Raw genomic sequence first — 25,819 nt, 5'->3', positions numbered from 1 at the left:
CAGAACCTTTGCCCCCTCCCCCACCCTGCATCTCACTTCCACTTCCATGGTTCCATCTGCTGCTAAGGCCACTTACAGGTATCTAAAGTACTTCACTTCCTCCAGTTTTTCTCCATTCAAACTTACCTCCCAATCAACCTGTCCCTCAACTCTAGTGAACCTAATAACCTTGCTCTTATTCACATTTACTCTTAACTTTCTTCTTTCATCCACAACAGACTACATACTTGCCCTTTTCTCCAAAACTGTTGCATTCACCTCCCTAACCACCCCACCCATAAACAAATTAAACAACCATAGAGACATTACGCACCCTTGCTGCAAACCGACATTCACTGGGAACCAATCACTTTCCTCTCTTCCTACTCGTACACGTCTTACATCCTTGGCAAAAACTTTTCACTAATCTATTTACAATCTAGTAAATAAAATTTCATAACATACAATAAGATTTTTCAAAAGAATATAATGCACCCTGGATATTGTAACTTAGCAAACTAAACATATCATTCCTTAAAGAAAACTGATTAAGATATAATGAATAACTAAAACAATTATTGGTAAAGAGGAGAGATAACTAAAATCCATCTCCCAAAGGAGGCATGAGTCAGCCACAAGTTGACTCATGACTAACTAGTATACAAGACAATACATCAGCTACATTCTCATTTCCTCTTACATGCTTAATAATCAAATTATAATCTTGTAACAAAAGACTCCAACTTGTTAAACATTGGTTTACATTTTTTATCATATGCAAAAATATAAGGGGATTGTGATCCTTAAACACTTGGATCGGCCAACCTGCTCCTCTCAAATAAACATCAAGATGATTCAAACATAAAATCAAGGCCAAAGTTTCCTTTTCAGTAGTACTGTAGTTTTTCTGATATGACAGAAACCTCTTGAAAAAGTAAATTGTAAAATCAATATCATCTTTCTCCTGCATCAAAACTCCACCATCTCCAAAATCTTGAGTGTCTACATACAATGTAAATTGTCTATCATATTTTGAAGTAGAAAGTAAGGGTTTACATACAAGTATCTGCTTCAGTTTCTTAAAAACATCATCACATTGATATCTCCATACAAATTTGACTTTCTTTGACAATAAGTTGGTTTAGCATGGTTGAAAATTTTTACAAAACCTACAATAATATCCAGCCATACCCAGAAATCTCAATACTTCTTTCTTCTTTGTGGGTGCTGGAAATTTTACTATACTTTCCACCTTAGCATCCCTGACAAACAACATAACCTATATATTCAACAGTTGCTCTGGTGAATTCACTCTTTACAAGGTTTACAGTTAGATTTGCTTAGCCCAAGCTATTAACCACTTCCCTCATTAAATAAAAATGTTCTTCCTAAGTTTTTTAATACAACACTATATCATCTCTATAAACAATCTTTAACATAACACAAAACTTGATTTACTAATCTATGGAAAGTACTACCACTTTTATTCATACCAAAGGGCAACACTTTATACCAGTACAAACCATCCATAGTTACAAATGCAGAAATTTCGTTTGCTCTTTCAAAGGTACTTCCCAGTACCCTTTCAATAAGAATAACTTAGTTACAAAATTAGCATCTCCTATCTGATCCACTCTTGGAGTAGGATACAAGTCAGCTTTAGTGATCTTATTTACCTTTCTGAAACCAGGACAAAATCTATAGGAAATAACATCAGGTTTAGTAATCAACACATAAGTGAACTCCAAGAACTATTACTTTTTCAATCAGATCATTGTCAAGCATATATTGAACTTCTTTTCTCATTATCTCTCATCTTAGGATTCACTCTACATGGGTGCTACTTGACAGGTGTTGCACTGTCAATATCAACATCATGCTGTAATACATCAATTCTCCTTGGAACATCAGAAACAAACACCTAAACTCATTCATTATTTGTACAATCTCATCTTTCAGTTTCTAAATGATCAAACTTTTTTCAAATTATCTTACACATCTGAATTTTTTAACAGCTTGCCTTCACATCTCAAACATTATATTCTCACTTTCATTCACTTCCTCTGCATCATCAGACATGACACAAGCACAATACACATTTGTAACCTCATCATCCTTTGCACAATTTTTAACATGATAGGTTTTATCATGTTTATGTGACACAACTGGCTTGGCTTGCATCTTTCTGGAGTATTCACAATGTAGTTCAAATCATCCACTCTTTTCTCAATAACCCAGGGACCATAAAATCTTGCTCTTAGAGGATTTCCTGTCTGAGGCAATAATGCAAACACTCAATCACCTAGTTTGAACTCTCTGCTTCTAGATTTTTTGTCACATCATACCTTCATATCTTCTTGACACTTTCAAATTTTTTCAGCAATCTCTCTAGCCCTACACAATCTGCTTTTAAAATTTGACACATACTTCAATAATCCAGGAGAATCACGCTTCGCTAACCATTTCTCTTTCAACATACTCAGTGGACCTCTTATTTCATGTCCATACACTACCTCAAATGGACTAAAACCTGTAAACTCGTGTACTGAATCTCTAATAGCAAACAATACTAAAGGCAGGCCCTTATCCCAGTCTAATGAAAAGTCCTCACAATACATCCTCAAAGTATTTTTCAGTCTGATGGAATCTCTCCACATCTCCTTGCCTCTGTGGGTGATAAGCACTTGACATCTTATGTGTTATATGTATATTTTCTTTATCTATTATACTTTGTTGCTGTCTCCCGCATTAACGAGTTAGTGCAAACAAACAGATAAAAGAATAGCCCAGTGCCCACCCACATACACATGAATATACAAACATGTCCACACATGCACATATACATACCTATACATTTCAACATATCCATATATATACATACACAGACATATATACACATGTACATGATTCATATTTGCTGCCTTTATTCATCCCAGTCGCCAACCCGCCGTACATGAAATGACACCCCCCTCCCCCTGCATGCGCGTGAGATAGCGCTAAGAAAAAACAAAGTCCACATTCATTCACACTCAGTCTTTGCTGTTATGTATAATGCACCGACACCACAGCTCCCTTTCCACATCCAGGCCCTACAGAACTTTCCATGGTTTACCCCAGATGCTTAACATGCCCTGGTTCAATCCATTGACGGCACATTGATGCTGGTATACCACTTCATTCCAATTCATTCTATTCCTTGCACGCCTTTCAACCTCCTGCATGTTCAGGCCCCGATCGCTCAAAATTTTTTCACTCCATCCTTCCATCTCCAATCTGGTCTCCCACTTCTCCTCGTTCCCTCTACCTTTGACATAGATATCCATGTGACCAAACCATTTCAATACACCCTCTTCTGCTCTCTCAACCACACTTTTTTTTATTACCACACCTCTCTCTTACCCTTTCAACACCTCTCTTACCCTTTCATTACTTATTTGAGCAAAACATCTCACACCACATATTGTCCTCAAACATCTCATTTCCAACACATCCACCCTCCTCTGCACAACCCTACCTATTGCCCACGCCTTGCAACCATATAGCATTGTTGGAACCACTATTCTTTCAAACATACCCATTTTTGCTTTCCGAGATAATGTTCTCGACTTCCAAACATTCTTCAACACTCCCAGAACCTTCGCCCCCTCCCCACCCTTTGACTCACTTCCACTTCTATGGTTCCATCCCACGCCAAATCCACTCCCAGACATCTAAAACACTTCACTTCCTCCAGTTTTTCTCCATTCAAACTTACCTCCCAATTGACTTGACCCTCAACCCTACTGTACCTAATAACCTTGCTCTTATTCACATTTACTCTCAGCTTTCTTCTTTCACACACTTTACCAAACTCAGTCACCAGCTTCAGCAGTTTCTCACCCGAATCAGCCACCAGCGCTGTATCATCAGCGAACAACAACCAACTCACATCCCAAGCCCTCTCATCCACAACAGAATGCATACTTGCCCCTCTCTCCAAAACTCGCATTCATTCCCCTAACAACCCCATCCATAAAGAAATTAAACAACCATGGAGACATTACACACCCCTGCCGCAAACCTACATTCACTGGGAACCGATCACTTTCCTCTCTTCCTACTCATACACATGCCTTACATCCTCCATAAAAACTTTTCACTGCTTCTACCAACTTGCCTCCCACACTATATACTCTTAATACCTTCCACAGAGCATCTCTATCAACTCTATCATATGCCTTCTCCAGATCCATAAATGCTACATACAAATTCATTTGTTTTTCTAAGTATTTCTCACATACATTCTTCAAAGCAAACACCTGATCCACACATCCTCTACCACTTCTGAAACCACACTGCTCTTCCCCAATCTGATGCTCTGCACATGCCTTCACCCTCTCAACCAATACCCTCCCATATAATTTCCCAGGAATACTCAACAAACTTATACCTCTGTAATTTGAACACTCACCCTTATCCCCTTTGCCTTTGTACAATGGCACTATGCATGCATTCCGCCAATCCTAAGGTACTTCAGGTACATTGAATACCCTCACCAACCAGTCAACAACACAGTCACCCCTTTTTTTAATATATTCCACAGCAATACCATCCAAACCCACCATCTTGCTGGCTTTCATCTTCTGCAAAGCTTTCACTACCTCTTCTCTGTTTACCATTCTTCCCGACCCTCTCACTTCGCACACCACCTCGACCAAAACACCCTATATCTGCCACCCTATCATCTAACACATTCAATAAGCCTTAAAAATATTCACTCCATCTCCTCACGTCACCACTACTTGTTATTACCTCCCCATTAGACCCATTCACTATTGCTTCCATTTGTTCTCTTGTCTTATGCACTTTATTCAACACCCTTTAATATTTTCTTGAACATTCCTGAAGTGAAATTACTTCCCTAGTCTGACAATAATTTCAGGAAGACCCACCCAGGAGAAATATTTTGTTACCTCTCTTACAATATTTTCAGAATGTATGCTTTGTAATCGCACTGCTTCTGGAAATCTGGTAGATGAACACATTATAGTCAATATATACCAATTTCCTTTACATGCTTTAGGTAGAGGACCTACACAATCAATTACAAGTTTGCTAAAAGGTTTACAAAATGAAGGAATTGTCTGCAATGTTGCTGGCTGTATAGTCTGATTGGCTTTACCTACTCACTGACATATTTCACAAGTCTTACAATACAGGGATACATCTTTCTTCTTATTTGGCCAATAGAGTTAATCTATCACTTGTCTTCCTAACTCCCAAATGTCCAGACAAAAAATAACTATGAGATAAAGCAATAACATATTGTTCTTTGGAACAACAATCTGCTTTCTGACCTCCTAGTTATCATATGCTGAAACATAGGCAGACATCCACTTTCTCATTAACATACCATTGTGTACATCAAATCCAACTGACACATCACCCTCACTCCCATTTATAGCAGCTTCACTCCAGCATTCTTTGAAACTCTCATTACCCTTCTGTAACTCTGTCAACTCTTCCTTGTCCACAACAAAATCTGGAAATACAGAAATTTTCAATTCAACAGTACTCTTCTCATTTCCAAATTCTACTGTATGATCTCTAGTCACACACTCTTCATTAAATAATTCACCTAAATCATATTCAACTTCTCTCTAACATTGACCTGGTTACAACACAAGCTGGATAAACAATTTCATTACAATGTACATTTCTCTCAGTCTGACTTTCTAGTTTTAAGTCATGCGGTTCACCTTTACAACAGTCTCTACATCAAATGGATTACTGCTCATAATAGGCTGTCACAAATTTTTCAGTCAAACCATTCCCCAATAGCATGTGTACTCCAGGCACAGAAAATTTGTCACATATCCCATCTTTTACACAGCCACTCAGAAATCCACTCTCAAGATTTATATAATGCAATAGGATAGGCTTGCCTAACCATAACCCTTTTACATTTATTTTTTCCCGAGTAAGACCCCTTTGTCCGCTCTAATACACATTTCAGAACTAAACTTTGACTTGCTCCAATATCTGTATCAAACTTTTCTTCTCAGGACTACCTTTAATTCCAACCTTTCCTTCAGTAATATATGGCTCATAAATTGCAGATCTTGGTTTATTCACATTATACTCATTACTTCTTACTTTATTGATATCATGTTTCTGTTCCCAAGCAACAGTTAATCCTATAGACTTTGGGGTTTTTGACATTGATATTTAGCATGACCAAATTCTCCATATCCCAAACATTTCATGGGTGGTCTCTCTTGATTATTAACATAAGGGTTGACTAAACTGAAGCCCTGAATACCGGTATCATTTTTGTCTTTGGAATATATTTCCTACATTGTTTTGTGGCTCATAGTTATGTGGAACTTCCACAAAATAATGTTGACTAGGCTGTTTAACACTGAAGAATGTGTATACTTATAAGGTTTCTCATAATTCTCCCTTATTACTCTGTCTTATTATACCTTGTTTCCTTGTTATTTCTTTCTTACAATATTTATTAGTTAATTCTAACTGGTCAGCCATCCTGGCTGTTTCCATCACATTTTTCACTCTACTCTTGCATATTTCAAATATTTCAGGTGATATACCGCTTTTGATCTGTTCCAACAGGATTAGTTGTCTGTTCCCCTTTTGTCTCTGCCTCCTCAGGCTTACACCACCTATCAAATGTCATTCCACACACTCTAGCCATCTCAAGATGAATTCGTCCACTAATTTTCTTGACGTCCCTAAACCCTCTCCTGTAGGCTTCTGCATCCAATTTCATTATGCTAAGACATTCATACACCTCTCTAGCCTTACCCATAAATTTAATGTCCATCAACATTGCCCCAGTCAATTTCATCCCATTCTTTAATAGTTGCAAGTTTTTCAAACCGAATAAAGAAGTCCTTGGCTTCTTCTATAAACTCAGGTAACTTACTTACTCTATCATCTTTTATCTCCAATTTTTCTTGTACTGTATCTGTTCTCTCTATTTCTAAATGCAAATGTCTTAACTCTTTATCAGCCTGAATTCTCTCTTTTTCTGTGTCTGCCAGTATTCTCTCTCTCTCTGCCTCTACCTGTATTCTCTTTTTCTGCCTCTAGTTGCATTTTCTTAAGTTAAAACTCTAACCTCAATCTCTCTACTGCCACTTTTTAACTGAGCTGTCCCTCATCCCCACTATTAACAACATCTTGAGGTTCTTTCAGTACTGACAAGGACACCAACTGATCAATTAATTCTCTCTGCATGTCACTTTTGACATGTGTCCTCAGAGAAAGTTCATAATTAGCTGCCCCTTGGTTCAGTTCATCTTTATTACACTGGGTTTCACTAAACTTCCTAACGTTGTCTACCATGTTTAAACAAATGATATTTACAAGTATGAACACTTACTTGTTTAGAGAAATCTCTTCCGTATATCTCAATAGAGCACAGTAGAGTACTACCTCACAACACTTTGATGCAACTTGAATTACATACACTTGGTTTCAGCTCCGAGTACACAAGGTTTCACATCCTGGACAGTTGGTTTCACATCATCCTTCCTGGACTGTAGGTTTCACATATTCACATCCCAGACAGGTCCCCTGTTACGTACTTTCTCCACCCCTTACATTAAAGGGTGTATAATCAGCCTGTAGGCCCATTAAAACAGGTAACTCTGAAATAATATCTTCTGTTAACAGAGAAATTTGGGTTAGACACAGATTCCCTTATCTGGCTAACATCTCCTGACAGCTGATGGCCAAAATTATATACATATAACCCTTTTCTTTCTTATAGATTTGGTCAAATACCAAACAGTGGTAAAAAGTTATAAAAAACATATTTACAACAGCAAAAATAAGCATGTGCTCTCCTGAACATAAAAATACAATTTACTCTTAATACACTGATCTCCCTCTACTTAACAAATCTTAGGCAAATATATTGGCCTCAGTTTTATACATAAGTATATGAAATAACTGAGATGTGTACAGATTAACATTATAGATTTACCCAACAGTGTTGAATCATGTCTTATTCAAGAGGCCATTTTATTGGGAGAGATCTACAGCTTGTAAACTTTTATTTGCTTTTTATTTTGCTTTGTCACTGTCTCCCGGGTTAGCGAGGTAGCGCAAGGAAACAAACGAAAGAATAGCCCAACCCACCCACATACACATGTATATACATACATGTCCACACACGCAAATATACATACCCATACATCTCAACGTATACATATATATATACACACACACAGACATATACATATATACACATGTACATAATTCATACTGTCTGCCATTATTCATTCCCATCGCTACCTCGCCACACAAAATAACAACCCCCTCCCCATCATGTGTGTGAGGTCATGCTAGGAAAAGACAACAAAGGCCACATTCATATACACTCAGTCTCTAGCTGTCATGTAATAATGCACTGAAAAAACAGCTCCCTTTCCACATCCAGGCCCCACAGAACTTTCCATGGTTTACTTCAGACGCTTCACATGCCCTGGTTCAATCCATTGACAGCACGTCGACCCCGGTATACCACATCGTTCCAATTCACTCTATTCCTTGCACGCCTTTCACCCTCCTGCATATTCAGGCCCCGATCACTCAAAATCTTTTTCACTCCATCTTTCCACCTCCAATTTGGTCTCCCACTTATCCTCATTCCCTCCACCTCTGACACATATATCCTCTTGGTCAAACTTTCCTCACTCATTCTCTCCATGTGCCCAAACCATTTCAAAACACCCTCTTCTGCTCTCTCAACCACACTCTTTTTATTACCACACATCTCTCTTACCCTGCTATTACTTACTCGATCAAACCACTTCACACCACATACTGTCCTCAAACATCTCATTTCCAGCACATCCACCCTCCTGCACACAACTCTATCCATAGCCTACACCTCGCAACCATAAAACATTGTTGGAACCTACTATTCCTTCAAATATACCCATTTTTGCTTTCCGAGATAATGTTCTCAACTTTCACACATTCTTCAATGCTCCCAGAATTATCGCCCCCTCCCCCACCCTATGATTCACTTCTGCTTCCATGGTTCCATCCGCTGCCAAATCCACTCCCAGATATCTAAAACACTTTACTTCCTCCAGTTTTTCTCCATTCAAATTTACCTCCCAATTGACTTGACCCTCAACCCTACTGTACCTAATAACCTTGCTCTCATTCACATTTACTCTTAACTTTCTTCTTTCACACACTTTACCAAACTCAGTCACCAGCTTCTGCAGTTTCTCACATGAATCAGCCACCAGTGCTGTATCATCAGCGAACAACAACTGACTCACTTCCCAAGCTCTCTCATCCACAGCAGACTGCATACTTGCCACTCTTTCCAAACCTCTTGCATTCACCTCCCTAACAACCCCATCCATATACAAATTAAACAACCATGGAGACATCACACACCCCTGCTGCAAACCTACATTCACTGAGAACCAATCACTTTCCTCTCTTCCTACACGTACACATGCCTTACATCCTCGATAAAAACTTTTCACTGCTTCTAACAACTTGCCTCCCACACCATATATTCTTAATACCTTCCACAGAGCATCTCTATCAACTCTATCATATGCCTTCTCCAGATCCATTAATGCTACATACAAATCCATTTGCTTTCCTAAGTATTTCTCACATACATTCTTCAAAGCAAACACCTGATCCACACATCCTCTACCACTTCTGACACCACACTGCTCTTCCCCAATCTGATGCTCTGTACATGCCTTCACCCTCTCAATCAATACCCTCCCATATAATTTACCAGGAATACTTAACAAACTTATACCTCTGTAATTTGAGCACTCACCTTTGTCCCCTTTGCCTTTGTACAATGGCACTATGCAAGCATTCCGCTAATCCTCAGGCACCTCACCATGAATCATACATACATTAAATAACCTTACCAACCAGTCAACAATACAGTCACCCCCTTTCTTAATAAATTCCACTGCAATACCATCCAAACCGCTGGCTTTCATTTTTCTGTTCTTGAATACAATTACTTTCTATTATTTTATCTTGTCTCTTACATCTTTATTGTACTTCCATAATTTGTAATAGTAAAAATCATTTAATTCATTCATTATTACACATAATCACTGTTTCCTGCATCAGCAAGGCAGTGCCAGGAAAGAGACGAAGAACGGCGATATATATATATATATATATATATATATATATATATATATATATATATATATATATATATATATTCTTTTTTTTTTTTTTTCTCGATTAATATGGGTAAAACTGAAAGTTGATGGAGAGACATGGGTGATTATTGGTGCATATACACCTGGGCATGAGAAGAAAGATCATGAGAGGCAAGTGTTTTTGGGAGCAGCTGAATGAGTGTGTTAGTGGTTTTGATGCACGAGACCGGGTTATAGTGTTGGGTGATTTGAATGCAAAGGTGAGTAATGTGGCAGTTGGGGGAATAATTGGTATACATGGGGTGTTCAGTGTTGTAAATGGAAATGGTGAAGAGCTTGTAGATTTATGTGCTGAAAAAGGACTGATGATTGGGAATACCTGGTTTAAAAAGCGAGATATACATAAGTATACTTATGTAAGTAGGAGAGATGGCCAGAGAGCGTTATTGGATTACGTGTTAATTGACAGCCGCGCGAAAGAGAGACTTTTGGATGTTAATGTGCTGAGAGGTGCAACTGGAGGGATGTCTGATCATTATCTTGTGGAGGCTAAGGTGAAGATTTGTATGGGTTTTCAGAAAAGAAGAGTGAATGTTGGGGTGAAGAGGGTGGTGAGAGTAAGTGAGCTTGGGAAGGAGACTTGTGTGAGGAAGCCACGAGAGACTGAGTACAGAATGGAAAAAGGTGAGAACAATGGAAGTAAGGGGAGTGGGGGAGGAATGGGATGTATTTAGGGAATCAGTGATGGATTGCGCAAAAGATGCTTGTGGCATGAGAAGAGTGGGAGGTGGGTTGATTAGAAAGGGTAGTGAATGGTGGGATGAAGAAGTAAGAGTATTAGTGAAAGAGAAGAGAGAGGCATTTGCCGACGATTTTTGCAGGGAAAAAATGAAATTGAGTGGGAGACGTATAAAAGAAAGAGACAGGAGGTCAAGAGAAAGGTGCAAGAGGTGAAAAAAAGGGCAAATGAGAGTTAGGGTGAGAGAGTATCATTAAATTTTAGGGAGAATAAAAAGATGTTCTGGAAGGAGGTAAATAAAGTGCGTAAGACAAGGGAGCAAATGGGAACTTCAGTGAAGGGCGCAAATGGGGAGGTGATAACAAGTAGTGGTGATGTGAGAAGGAGATGGAGTGAGTATTTTGAAGGTTTGTTGAATGTGTTTGATGATAGAGTGGCAGATATAGGGTGTTTTGGTCGAGGTGGTGTGCAAAGTGCGAGGGTAAGGGAAAATGAGTTGGTAAACAGAGAAGAGGTAGTAAAAGCTTTGCGGAAGATGAAAGCCGGCAAGGCAGCAGGTTTGGATGGTATTGCAGTGGAATTTATTAAAAAAGGGGGTGACTGTATTGTTGACTGGTTGGTAAGGTTATTTAATGTATGTATGACTCATGGTGAGGTGCCTGAGGATTGGCGGAATGCGTGCATAGTGCCATTGTACAAAGGCAAAGGGGATAAGAGTGAGTGCTCAAATTACAGAGGTATAAGTTTGTTGAGTATTCCTGGTAAATTATATGGGAGGGTATTGATTGAGAGGGTGAAGGCATGTACAGAGCATTAGATTGGGGAAGAGCAGTGTGGTTTCAGAAGTGGTAGAGGATGTGTGGATCAGGTGTTTGCTTTGAAGAATGTATGTGAGAAATACTTAGAAAAGCAAATGGATTTGTATGTATGTTTCTGTATGTATGTTTCATACTTGCTCCTCTTTCCAAAACTCTTGCATTCACCTCCCTAACAACCCCATCCATAAACAAATTAAACAACCATGGAGACATCACACACCCCTGCCGCAAACCTACATTCACTGAGAACCAATCACTTTCCTCTCTTCCTACACGTACACATGCCTTACATCCTCGATAAAAACTTTTCACTGCTTCTAACAACTTGCCTCCCACACCATATATTCTTAATACCTTCCACAGAGCATCTCTATCAACTCTATCATATGCCTTCTCCAGATCCATAAATGCTACATACAAATCCATTTGCTTTTCTAAGTATTTCTCACATACATTCTTCAAAGCAAACACCTGATCCACACATCCTCTACCACTTCTGAAACCACACTGCTCTTCCCCAATCTAATGCTCTGTACATGCCTTCACCCTCTCAATCAATACCCTCCCATATAATTTACCAGGAATACTCAACAAACTTATACCTCTGTAATTTGAGCACTCACTCTTACCCCCTTTGCCTTTGTACAGTGGCACTATGCACGCATTCCGCCAATCCTCAGGCACCTCACCATGAGTCATACATACATTAAATAACCTTACCAACCAGTCAATAATACAGTCATCCCCTTTTTTAATAAATTCCACTGCAATACCATCCAAACCTGCTGCCTTGCCAGCTTTCATCTTCTGCAAAGCTTTTACTACCTCTTCTCTGTTTACCAAATCATTTTCCCTAACCCTCTCAATTTGCACACCACCTCAACCAAAACACCCTATATCTGCCAAAAAAATATATATATTTATTTATTTTGCTTTGTCACTGTCTCCCGCATTAGCGAGGTAGCACAAGGAAACAGACGAAAGAATGGCCCAACCCACCCACATACACATGTATATACATACACGTCCACACACGCAAATATACATACCTATACATCTCAATGTACACATATATATACACACACACACAGACATATACATATATACACATGTACATAATTCATACTGTCTGCCTTTATTTATTCCCATCACCACCTCGCCACACATGCAATAACATCCCCCTTCCCCCTCATGTGTGCGAGGTAGCGCTAGGAAAAGACAACAAAGGCCCCATTCGTTCACACTCAGTCTCTAGCTGTCATGTAATAATGAACCGAAACCACAGCTCCCTTTCCACATCCAAGCCCCACTGAACTTTCCATGGGTTACCCCAGACGCTTCACATGCCCTGGTTCAATCCATTGACAGCACGTCGACCCCGGTATACCACATCGTTCCAATTCACTCTATTCCTTGCACGCCTTTCACCCTCCTGCATGTTCAGGCTCCAATCACTCAAAATCTTTTTCACTCCATCTTTCCACCTCCAATTTGGTCTCCCACTTCTCCTAATTCCCTCCATCTCTGACACATATATCCTCTTGGTCAATCTTTCCTCACTCATTCTCTCCATGTGACCAAACCATTTAAAAACACCACCTTCTGCTCTCTCAACCACACTCTTTTTATTACCACACATCTCTCTTACCCTATCATTACTTATTCGATCAAACCACTTCACATATTGTCCTCAAACATCTCATTTCCAGCACATCCACCCTACTCCGCACAACTCTATCCATAGCCCACGCCTCGCAACCATATAACATTGTTGGAACCACTATTCCTTCGAACATACCCATTTTTGCTTTCTGAGATAATGTTCTCGACTTCCACACATTCTTCAACACTCCAGAAATTTCGCCCCCTCCTCCACCCTATGATTCACTTCTGCTTCCATTCAAATAAAAATATAGGGTGTTCTAAAAACATGTACTCATATTTCCACTCTCGTAACTCATTCAATTTTTCATTTCCTTTCAGATCAAATCAACAGCTCATTAATTAACAAATCAAGACTAAAGATGAAAACTGCAACTGCACCTTACATGCTTTTACTGATGCGAACTGGTCTATGATAAGCTCAAACTTTCGAAGTCAGTTTTCTCAGTTTCTTCTCTTTCTGCACTGAGCAGAGCAAGACTGCAGAGTCTGTCTTGACTCATAGAAGCTCTCCGATATGACAGTATTAGTTTCATACAAATAAATGATCTCACAGCTGGCAATGGAAACTGCAATGGTTAGCATTATCTGAATAGAAATGCAAAGATTAGGAAAGACACAGTCATCTCAATACTGAACAATGAATCTGAGAAGTTCCTCAGGTCAAGTTATCTTTATGTTGGTGCGACTTGACAGCAGCATTCTGTAATCCAAAATTTTTTCATATAGCTGCTGTCCATCAATACCAGAGTTATACAATTCACATAAACCTTAAAACTTCTTCTTTAAGTCATTGCTGTCAACACTGTAACACAGTCCCTTGACATCGAGAAGGAACCCAAACTTGGCATCTGTCAAGCTAACGAGTGAACCTTTCATCCATTTCTCTGTGAAGACGGTCAAGTGTTACCTTCATGACTTTCAATTTCCTTCTTGTCTGTTAACCCAATATCTCGAGTTCCCATCTGCCATTTCTTTCTTTATTCTCCGACGTTTTTCTACTTCAATATTCCATTCTTGACAGAGATTAAGTCCTTCTTTGAGTGACTCACAGACCCACACTTCTCGTTTATCATCAAAATGATCTCGAAGGGCTTTTAAATCCAGGTCAGCATCATGAAAGTTCATGCTAGGATCCTGTAGCCTCTTTTGAATAAGATCAATGCAATTGAGTATTTTGTCCCCAAATCCTAACAAAGTCAGAAAATCAAGACTCAACATGGGGTTATACAGCTGCCTTGCCTCACTTCTTGTTTCACTGGTCTAATTTTTGATGTCTTTCATATCCTGGAGAACTTGCATTATCTCCTTAAGGTACTTGTTGATGGGGTTTACTGCTTCTGTCCTTGCACTCCACCTAGTTTCAGACTCTTACTTAACAACCACAAGGAGAGTATTTCTGAGTTTTTCCCAACACTGTGTTGAATGAGAAAAACACATAGAGAGCTTGGATGGTTCTAAAAAAGTGACCACCATTGGATCCTCCTTAGCTGCAAGAACACCTGCCAAGTTGAGCCAGTAATTATCACTATTGACATACACCGCCAGCTTGTTTTTCTCACTTATTCTTTGTTGGACACCACTTCTGTGCCCAGCCATCACAGCAGCATTTGTCACAGCACTGTGACTGACAATCTTGTAGCTCCATTTCATCTTTCTATAGCTGTTTCAAGATGTCTTTAACCAAGCTCTCAGCATCATTCTGGCTTATGTGGATAAAACCAAGGAAGGACTCTTTAACACAGACTACTTTCCCCTCAAGTTCAACTTCCATGTACCTCACTACTTCTGACATCTGCTCACGGTGTGCTTCATCAGGAGTCAAGATGAACATGATCCCATAGTACTTGGCTCCACAAATGCTTCTACGTAAACTCTGGTGAACAGTGGATGCCATCAGGTGAATGAATTCATTCTGGACACTTGGTGAAAGATAAGATGTGGATCCAGCATGACTTTTCACCTAAGTCAAGAGTTCTTTCATGACAGCATCAAAAATGGCCAGTAGTTTCCCTAAGCCAAGAAAATTTCCCACACTGGCGTCATGATCATCGTCTAGCTAAAGTGACTCTCTGTGTCCTCGCAAATCCAGGTTATGAGTTGCAGTGAAGGATTCTTGTCAAAATATCATGCCACTTCTGCTTTTCCTTCTCAATCTGTGAATGAAGTTCCATGTCACTAACTCTGTTCTCAACTAAATTTCCTTCCATTGGGTGAAGCACTACTAGTGATTCTTAGCATTTTCATGAACACTAAACCTTTCAAGTGCTTTCCACTGGCTGAATCCATTTTCTTGCTCCAATGAGGAATGATAGTCTGATCTAGAATTGGGAAGACAACAGATGGAAAATGCTGACTTTTAAGAAGGGAATAGACCAGCCATGAGCGAGTCACTTCCTTTCTATGACCATTCCCCAGTTTTCTCTTGAACCAAGTTTTGTTCATTGAGCAGTTGTTTGTTGGTAGGAAAGGCCCCTCACTGTTCTGGAAATACTTTGAACCCAACCTTATAATTTCTGTTCTTAATGCATCACACAGATTTGCTTTTCCAGTATCCTTGTCAAACTTCAGAAGTCCAATGTCATGTTTAATTAATTCTGGTATGGCAGTTCAAGCCTCTTTGACACCATCCTTTTCAATAGGTTCAGTGTGTTCAGGTTCAATCTTGTCAGGTATATTTTTGTTAATACATTCCCCTCCCTGTATTTCAACTTTCTAAAAGGGGAAACAGAAGGAGGAGTCATGCAGGGAGTGCCCATTCTCTTCAAAGGCTCAGATTAGGGTGTCTAAACAAGTGTGGATGTAACCAAGATGAGAAAAAAGGTGAGATAGGTAGTATGTTTGAGAAAAGGAACCTGGATGTCTTGGCTCTGAGTGAAACGAAGCTCAAGGGTAAAGGGGAAGAGTGGTTTGGGAATGTCTTGGGAGTAAAGTCAGGGGCTAGTGAGAGGACAAGAGCTAAGGAAGAAGTAGCACTACTCCTGAAGCAGATGTGGGAGTATGTGATAGAGTGTAAGAAAGTAAACTCTAGATTGGTATGGGTAAAACCGAAAGTGGATGGAAAGAGATGGGTGATGATTGGCACCTCTGCACCTGGTCATGAGAAGAAAGATCATGAGAAGCAAGTGTTTTGGGAGCAGCTGAGTGTGTGTGTTAGCAGCTTTGATGCACGAGACTGGGTTATAGTGATATGTGATTTGAATGCATAGGCAAGTACTGTGGCAATTGAGGGTATAATTGGTGTACAATGGGATGTTCAGTGTTGCAATGGAAATGGTGAGGAACTTGTAGATTTGTTAGCTGAAAAAGGACTGGTGATTGGGAATATCTGGTTTATAGAGATATACACAAGTATACATATGTAAGTATGAGAGATAGCATTATTGGATTATGTGTTAATTGACAGGCACATGAAATAGACTTTTGGATGTTAATGTGCTGAGAAGGGCAACTGGAGGGATGTCTGATCATTATCTTGTGGAGGTGAAGGTGAAGATTTGTAGAGGTTTACAGAAAAGAAGAGAGAATGTTGGGGTGAAGAGAGTGGTGAAAGTGAGCAAGCTTGAAAAGGAGACATGTGAGAAAGTACCAGGAGAGAGTGAGTGCAGAATGGAAAAAGGTGAGAGCAAATGACGTAAGGAAAGTGGGGGAGGAATGGGATGTATTTAGAGAAGCAGTGATGGCTTGTGCAAAAGATGCTTGTGGCATGAGAAAGGTGGGAGATGGGCATATTAGAAAGGGTACAGAGTGGTGAGATGAAGTAAGATTGTCAGTGAAAGAGAAAAGCGTTTGGACAATTTTTGCAGAGAATTAGTGCAAATGACTCAGAGATGTATAAAAGAAAATGGCAGGAAGTCAAGAGAAAGGTGCAAGAGGTAAAAAAGAGGGCAAATGAGAGTTGGGGTGAGAATGTATCATTAAATTTCAGACAGAATAAAAAGATGTTTTGGAAGGAGTTAAATAAAGTGCGTAAGACAAGGGAACAAATGAGAACATCGGTGAAGAGGGATAATGGGGAGGTAATAACAAGTAAAGGTGAAGTGAGGAGATGGAGTGAGTATTTTGAATGTTTGTTGAATGTTTGATGATATAGTGGCAGATATAGGGTGTTTTGGTTGAGGTGGTGTGTGAAGTGAGGTCAGGAAGAATGGTTTGGTAAACAGAGAAGAGGTAGTAAAAGCTTTGCAGAAGATGAAAGCTGGCAAGGTGGCGGGTTTAGATCGTATTGCAGTGGAATTTATTAAATAGGGGGGTGACTGTGCTGTTGACTGGCTGGTAAGGATATTGAATGTATGGTTCATGGTGAAGTGCCATAGGATTGGCAGAATGCATGCATAGTGCATTTGTACAAAGGCAAAGGGGATGAAGGTGAGCGTTTAAATTAAAGAGGCACAAGTTTATTGAGTATTCCTGGGAAATTATATGGGAGGGTATTGACTGAGAGGGTAAAGGCATGTACAGAGCAACAGATTGGGGAAGAGCAGTGTGGTTTCAGAAGTGGTAGAGGATGTGTGGATCAGGTGTTTGCTTTGAAGAATGTATGTGAGAAATACTTAGAAAAGCTTAGAAATACTTAGAAAAACAGATGGACTTGTATGAAGCATTTACGGATCTGGAGAGGGCATATGATAGGGTTGACAGAGATGCTGTGTGGAAGGTATTAAGAGTATATAATGTAGGAGGTAAGTCACAAGAAGCAGTGAAAAGCTTTTATCAAGGATGTAAGGCATGTGTATGAGTAGGAAGAAAGTCCTGATTGGTTCCCAGTGAATGCTGGTTTGCGGCAGGGGTGTGTGATGTCTCCATGGTTGTTTAATTTGCTTATGGATGGGGCTGTTAGTGAGGTGAATGCAAGTTTTGGAGAGAGGGGCAAGTATGCAGTCTGCTATGGATGAGAGGGCTTGGGAAGTGAGTCAGTTGTTGTTCGCTGATGATACAGTGCTGGTGGCTGATTCGAGTGAGAAACTGCAGAAGTTGCTGACTGAGTTTGGTAAAGTGTGTGAAAGAAAGCTGATAGTAAATGTGAATAAGAGGTTATTAGGTTCAGTAGGGTTAAGGGACAAATAATTTGGGAGGTAAGTTTGAATGGAGAAAAACTGGAGGAAGTGAAGTGCTTTAGATATGTGGGAGTGGATTTAGTAGCAGATGGAACCATGGAAGCGGAAGTGAGTCACAGGGTGGGGAGGGAGCAAAGGTTCTGCAAGTGTTGAAGAATGCATAGAAGGCGAGAATGTTATCTCAAGAGAGCGAAAATGGGTATGTTTGAAGGAATAATGGTTCCAACAATGTTATATGGTTGGGAGGCATGGGCTATAGAGAGGGTTGTGCAGAGGAGGGTGGATGTGTTGGAAATGAGATGTTCGAGGACAATATGTGGTGTGAGGTGGTTTGATTGAGTAAGCAATGAAAGGGTAAAAGAGATGTGCTGTAATAAAAAGTGTGGTTGAGAGAGCAGAAGAGGGTGTATTGGAATAGTTTGGTCACAGGAGTGAGAAAAGATTGACAAAGAGGATATGTGTCAGAGGTGGAGGGAACGAGAAGTGGGAGACCAAATTGAAGATGGAAGGATGGAGTGAAAAAGATTTTAAGCAATCGGGGCCTGAACATACAGGAGAGTGAAAGGTGTGAAAGGTGTGCAAGGAATAGAGTGAACTGGAACGATGTGGTATACCAGGGCTGAAGTGCTGTCAATGGATTGAACCAAGGAATGTGAAGCGTCTGGGGTAAACCATGGAAAGTTTTCTGGGGCCTAGATGTAGAAAGGGAGCTATGGTTTCAGTGCATTACACATGACAGCTAGAGACTTTGTTGTCTTTTCCTAGCGCTACCTCATACACGTGTGGGGATTGGGATGCCATTTCATGTGTGGCGGGGTGGCGACAGGAATGGATGAAGGCAGCAAGTATGAATATGTACATGTGCATAAATGTATATGTCTGTGTATGTACATGTATGTAAATGTTGAAATGCATAGGTATGTATATGAGCATGAGCATTTATGTATATACATGTGTATGTGGGTGGGTTGGGCCATTCTTTTGTCTGTTTCCTTGCACTACCTTGCTAATGCGGGAGACAGTAACTAGGTATATTGTTTTACTATACTTTGTCGCCGCCTCCTGCATTAGTGAGGTAGCACAAGGAAACAGACGAAAGAATGGCCCAATTCTTTCATCTGTTTTCTTGCGCTACCTCGCTAACACGGGAGACGGCGACAAAGTATGATAAAATAATATACCTAGTCACTGTCTCCCGTAATTAAGTATACTGAATAAAAAAAAAATCATTCATCATCACCAACTCCATTATGTGGTCTTCCCTTCCTGTCATGTTAACATTTTCTCTGGCACCCTCACTCTTAACCTCATCATACTCATTTATATCTGACTTTACTTCCCCTTCAGCTTGTGACACAATAGTACTCAATCCATCTTCAGATACCAACAATTTTGTAGCAGGTGCAGGTGTCTCCATGAAACTTGTCAAACTACTTGATCCAGGCATTTCAAAGAAGGGCATGAAGAACTTGGCTGATTTTTTTGGCTTCCTCTGCCTCTATATTTCATCTCTTTCGCCCTTCAGCTCCACTTCCTTGTGAAAAAATGTTTCACAGTCTCCTTAAAATTACCTAAAATAAAGATGTAACACTTTTCAATAAGAACATTCTTATTTGTACTAAGTGGTATCTTTTACAGAAGCAAATTCAAGATATTTGGTTCGATAGTTAAATTTTACTTCATAGTCATACCACCACTAAGTCTCAGATTCTGCAGGCCCTGCCAATTACTACCTAGAACTAGAACAGATCCAGACATACTGCCAAAATCTTTATCTAATCCTAAATTAGCCAAGAGAATATTTTGAACAAAACAAACCATAATCCAAATGATATTTGTCATATTAAGAAAAATGTACTGAACAGACTCAATGGGTTTGATTTAAAATGTACATACAGTGGATGTACATAAAAATATATACAGTGTAATTATAATAGAGTTTTGGGAAGAGGGGCAAGTATGCAATCTGTTGTGGATGAGAAAGCTTGGGAAATGAGTCAGTTGTTGTTCGCTGATGATACAGCGCTGGTGGCTGATTCGTGTGAGAAACTGCAGAGGCTGGTGACTGAGTTTGGTAAAGTGTGTGAAAGAAGGAAGGTGAGAGTAAATGTGAATAAGAGCAAGGTTATTAGGCACAGTAGGGTTGAGGGACAAGTCAATTGGGAGGTAAGTTTGAATGGAGAAAAACTGGAGGAAATGAAGTGTTTTAGATATCTGGGAGTGGATTTGGCAGCATATGGAACCATTGAAGCAGAAGTGAATCATCGAGTGGGGGAGGGGGCAAAAGTTCTGGGAGCATTGAAGAATGTATGGAAGTTGAAAACATTATCTCGGAAAGCAAAAATGAGTATGTTTGAAGGAATAGTGGTTCCAACAATGTTATATGGTTGCGAGGCATGGGCTATAGATAGAGTTGTGTGGAGGAGGGTGGATGTGCTGGAAATGAGACGTTTTGAGGACAATATGTGGTGTGAAGTGGTTTGATCAAGTAAGTAATAAAAGGGTAAGAGAGAGGTGTGGTAATATAAAGAGTGTGGTTGAGAGAGCAGAAGAGGGTGTTTTGAAATGGTCACATGGAGAGAATGAGTGAGGAAGGATTGACCAAGAGGATATATGTGTCAGACGTGGAGGGAACGAGAAGTGGAAGACCAAATTGGAGGTGGAAAGATGGAGTGAAAAAGATTTTGAGTGATCAGGGCCTGAACATGCAGGAGGGTGAAAGGCATGCAAGGAATAGAGTGACTTGGAACAATGTGGTATACCGGGGTCGACGTGCTGTCAGTGGATTGAACCAGGGCATGTGAAGTGTCTTGGGTAAACCATGGAAAGTTCTGTGGGGCCTAGATGTGGAAAGGGAGCTAGAGACCGAGTGTGAACGAAAATGGCCTTTGTTGTCTTTCCCTAGCGCTACCTCACGCACATGAAGGGGGAGGGGGTTGTTATTTCATGTGTGGCAGGGTGGCGATGGGAATGAATAAAGGCAGACTATGAATTATGTACACGTGTATATATGTATATGTCTGTGTGTGTATATATATGTATACATTGAGATGTATAGGTATGTATATTTGCGTGTGTGGACGTGTATGTATATAAATGTGTATGCGGGTGGGTTGGGCCATTCTTATGCCTGTTTCCTTGCGCTACCTCGCTAATGTGGGAGACAGCGACAAAGCAAAATAAATAAATAATCATAAACTGTTGAGGAGTTAGGCCAAATAAATTCATATAAACTCTTAAAGACTTGTTTGATCAAAACTGTAATGTAGAAGCAGTAACAGAACTGATAGTAGCAAAATATTGCTATAATTGAATAGTAGGAGAGTTTCTTTTTTTATCTCACAAAACTAAACAGTTAAAAATGTCAATCAGGTAGCATATGTCAAAAAACAAACCTGTTGAGTGACACCCAAGGCACCTGCCCTACCTGAGATATGCCTTTGCTTGACAACCACAAAAGTGTTGGCTCACTAATCAGATGTCATTAATCCTCCTGATATACCTCCTGGTCATTGGCTCCCTGCCAAGTAATACCTTGACAAATTAAGTCCCAATGTTTGCTTACCTATTTTGAACTCCCTTGCTATTATTCTGGCACTTGGTTGGCTGCTAAAGTGTTGCCTTGATCATTATCTGTACTTTTTTCAGTGACAGCCACTTCAAAAGCAATTCTCAAGTATAAATACATATGTACTTGTATATATATGTAGAAAAACTGGAGTAAGTGAAGTGTTTTAGATGTCTGGGAGTGGATTTAGCAGTGAATGGAACCATGGAAGCAGAAGTGACTCACAGGGTGGGGAAGGGGGCTAAGGTTTTGGAAGCCTTGAAGAAAGTGTGGAAGGCAAGAACGTTATCTCAGAGAGCAAAAACGGGTATGTTTGAAGGAATAGTGGTGCCAACAATGTAATATGGTTGCAAGGCGTGGGTAATAGATAGGGTTGTACGGAAGACAATATGTGGTGTGAGGTGGTTTGATCAAGTAAGTAATGAAAGGATAAGAGAGATGTGTGGTAATACAAAGTGTGTGGTTGAAAGAGCAGAAGAGGGTGTATTGAAATGGTTTGGTCACTTGGAGAGAACAAGTGAGGAAAGATTGACAAAGAGGATATATGTGTCAGAGGTGGAGGGAGTGAAGAGAAGTAGGAGACCAAATTGGAGGTGGGATGATGGAGTGAAATAGATTTTGAGCAATCGGAGCCTGAACATACAGGAGGGTGAAAGGCATGCAAGAAATACAGTGAATTGGAATGATGTGGTATATCAGGGTTGACATGCTGTCAATGGATTGAACCAGGGCATGTGAAGCCTCTGGGGTAAACCATGAATGTTTTGTGGGGCCTGGACGTGGAAAAGGAGCTGCATTTTCAGTGCATTATACACAATAGCTAGGGACTGAGCATGAATAAATGTGGCCTTTGTTGTCTTTTCCTAATGATACCTCGCACGCGTGGGGGGAGGGGGGTGCCATTATATGCATGGCGGGGTGGCAACGAGAATGGATGAAGACAGCAAGTATGAATATGTATGTGTATATATATGTATATATACATTGAAATGTATAGGTATGTATATTTGCGTATGTGAATTCATATATACATACATGTGTATGTGGATGGGTTGGGCCATTCTTTCGTCTGTTTCCTTACGTTACCTCACTAACATGGGAGACAGCGACAAAGCATAACAAATAAAAGTGTACATAATGGTAATATGTGCATAAAGTAATCATAAACAACAATGTACCATTTAGTGACTTGCAAGGCTCAAAACCCTGAAATGATAACATTTTAGATTTGTTACTGACTAATGCAAACACCTTATACATGAAGTTGAGGGATGGGGGGGACAGATAGATAATAGGTACCACAAGGAAATAAGATTCATTATAATGAAGGATGTGAATAGGAATGAGAACGAAATGTTTGTTCTCAACTTTCATGAGGCCATCTTTGTGAGGCTACATAAGATACCTCGCTCGTGTTGAGTGGGACCAATGAACGTGGGGTGAGGTCAGATGGATCAAGCAGTGCAGGTGGTGTGGGGTCAGATCAGTCAGGTGACTCGGATCAGCTTGGCAGTGGTCTCAGGTCAAGTGTGGCGAGGCAGGCGAGACAAATAACACCATGGAGGTTTCCGTAGAAAGGTTCCTGGTAACATTGAAAAAGTGACAAGAATTGAATATTCCATACATGCAATACATGACTAACAATAATGACCCTAAAATGGCTAAATAATAAAATAAAACACCTTATAGGACAGAAGAAGGGCTTGTACAAGGTAAGATGGTGGGAAACAGTTTACTGAATAGCTACCGCAAAGTAGGAGAATGGTAAAATCAGAGATTAGAGGGCTAAGAGAAGTTATGAAATTAAGATAGCTAATGAAGCAAAAAAACAATGGCAAGGGATTTTTTTCAAGTATACAGAACAAAGGTTATGAAGAAATTTGGACCTATCAAATTGCATTCTGGTAGATTAGTTGACAGAGATTGAAATATGAGAAGTTTTAAACAATCACCTCATATCAATCATTTATGCAGGGAGAGAATACTAACTTTCTGATTCCAGGGGAATTTTGCAGGAGGGATGAAAGCAGGAGGCTATGCGATATAAAAAAAATCAATAAATTCAATATTTACAAACTGATTAAAAATAAACAAGAATCCTGGGCCAGATGGTATTTATGTGAGGGTCTCGAAAGATTGTGAGGAAGTGCTTTGCTTTTAAATGTTTAAAGAGTCTCTGGAATCAGGCATAATTCCTAAGCAATGGAGAACAGCAACTGTTTCCAGTTTGAAGAAAGGGGATAGATCCATTGCCTCTAATTTTCGTCCTATCAGCTTGACATCTACTCTGGCGAAATTTATGAAATCAATTATAGCGAACAAAATAAGGGAACATGGTGAATCATGATCTCATTAGGTATTCTCAACATGGGTTTGCAAAAGGGAAGTCATGTCTCAGTAACCTTCTCCCCTTTCATAAAGTATTTGAAATTACTGATCATGGTAAGAGTTATGATATTAAATACAAAGACTTAAGTAAGGCTTTTGTCAGTGTATCTCATGAACGTCTGCTTCAGAAAAATAGCGGCACGTCATTGAGGGTTGTGTAATTAATAATATTAGGTTGTGGCTCACTGAGACAACAGAGGGTAGGCATAAATGGAGTTACATCGGACTGGGGCTATGTAACCAGTGGTGTTCCTCCGGGGTCAGTCTTGAGACCGCCTGTGTTCGTTATGTATTTCAGCAATTTGGATATGGGAATAACCAGCACCTTAAGTAAATTTGCTGATAGAAAAAATATTTTGGTTGGGGTGGTATGTGATGTGAGAGAGTCATGGAGAGCTGTCTGGTGAAGGGTGAGGAGGTTATGAAAGCCTAGCCTAAAATGAAATGCGGAAAGGCAACTGGAGTGGATGGTATTTACTACAGGGGTGACTGTGTTGTTAACCGGTTGGTCAGTATGGATCATGGTAAGGTGCCTGAGGACTGGCAGAATGCATGGATAGTGCCATTATGTAAAGGGAAGGGGGATAAATATGATGTTCAAACTACAGACGTACAAGTTTCAGTATACCTAGTAAATTCTATAGCAAAGTCTATATAGATTGAGACGATGAAGGCATGTACAGAGCATCAGATTGGGGAGCAGCAGCGTGGTTTCAAATGTGGTAGAGGATACGTGGATCAGGTGTGTGCCTTAAAGAATGTACAAAGTGTGAGAAATATTTAGAACAATTAGATGGATTTGTATGTGGCATTTACGGATCTGCAGAAGTCATATGGTGGGGTTGATAAAGATGCCACAATCATTTCTTTTCTAGCTTTTCCCATGAGTTGATAAATCAATAAATTTGCACAAGTAAATAATCTACAAAATAGCTCCTGTGAACAATGCTGCTAATACAAATCATATAAAAAATTCAACATGCATTCCTCGACATTAGGCCAATGCACTCATCCAAACCCTTAAACAAATGTCTACATTTAACGACATTATATTTCTGTACCACAACTAACATCTAAACACTTATAAACAGATTTTAATCCATTGAACCTCTCAGAAGGATAAACTACATAAACATGGTACAATGAACATGGCTTGAGCTTATGGAAAGCATTTTCTGTTGACAATCTCTGCCTTTGTTAATTGTTTCTTCCATTAACACCATACTCTCAATATCCCATCAACTTTCTCTACCCATCCAAGACATTCAGTAACTCACCTTCATGCACGTCACGTCAAATCACTTCGTTACAACTTGGAATACGAGATATTTCACAATATTCAGGCAACTCTTTTCCTACATGTTTGTATCACTTGGCAGAGAAGGTGTCGTCCATTTAATCCCCAGTGACCAATGAGAGACCACCAGGCGGAGGTA

General features: G+C 39.8%; 1 long non-coding RNA gene across 6 annotated transcripts; it reads right to left on the bottom strand.

Moving 5' to 3' along the window:
* Positions 1–445: 445 nt before the first annotated feature.
* On the bottom strand, positions 446–25,812 carry LOC139748334 (uncharacterized). 6 transcript variants are annotated; one of them, XR_011712633.1, is made up of 5 exons: positions 25,661–25,812; positions 23,401–23,577; positions 19,816–19,998; positions 7,364–7,631; positions 446–5,500 (listed from the first exon to the last, which is right to left on the bottom strand). It is a non-coding gene; the product is annotated as an uncharacterized lncRNA (long non-coding RNA). The 6 variants fall into 6 exon arrangements; XR_011712637.1 differs by having other exon boundaries at positions 7,364–7,605; XR_011712634.1 differs by having other exon boundaries at positions 446–7,631; positions 19,812–19,998.
* Positions 25,813–25,819: the final 7 nt, after the last annotated feature.

The sequence above is a fragment of the Panulirus ornatus genome, chromosome 73, assembly GCF_036320965.1.
Source record: "Panulirus ornatus isolate Po-2019 chromosome 73, ASM3632096v1, whole genome shotgun sequence".
Lineage (NCBI taxonomy): Eukaryota > Metazoa > Arthropoda > Malacostraca > Decapoda > Palinuridae > Panulirus > Panulirus ornatus.
This window is presented reverse-complemented; position numbering and strand designations above follow the sequence as displayed.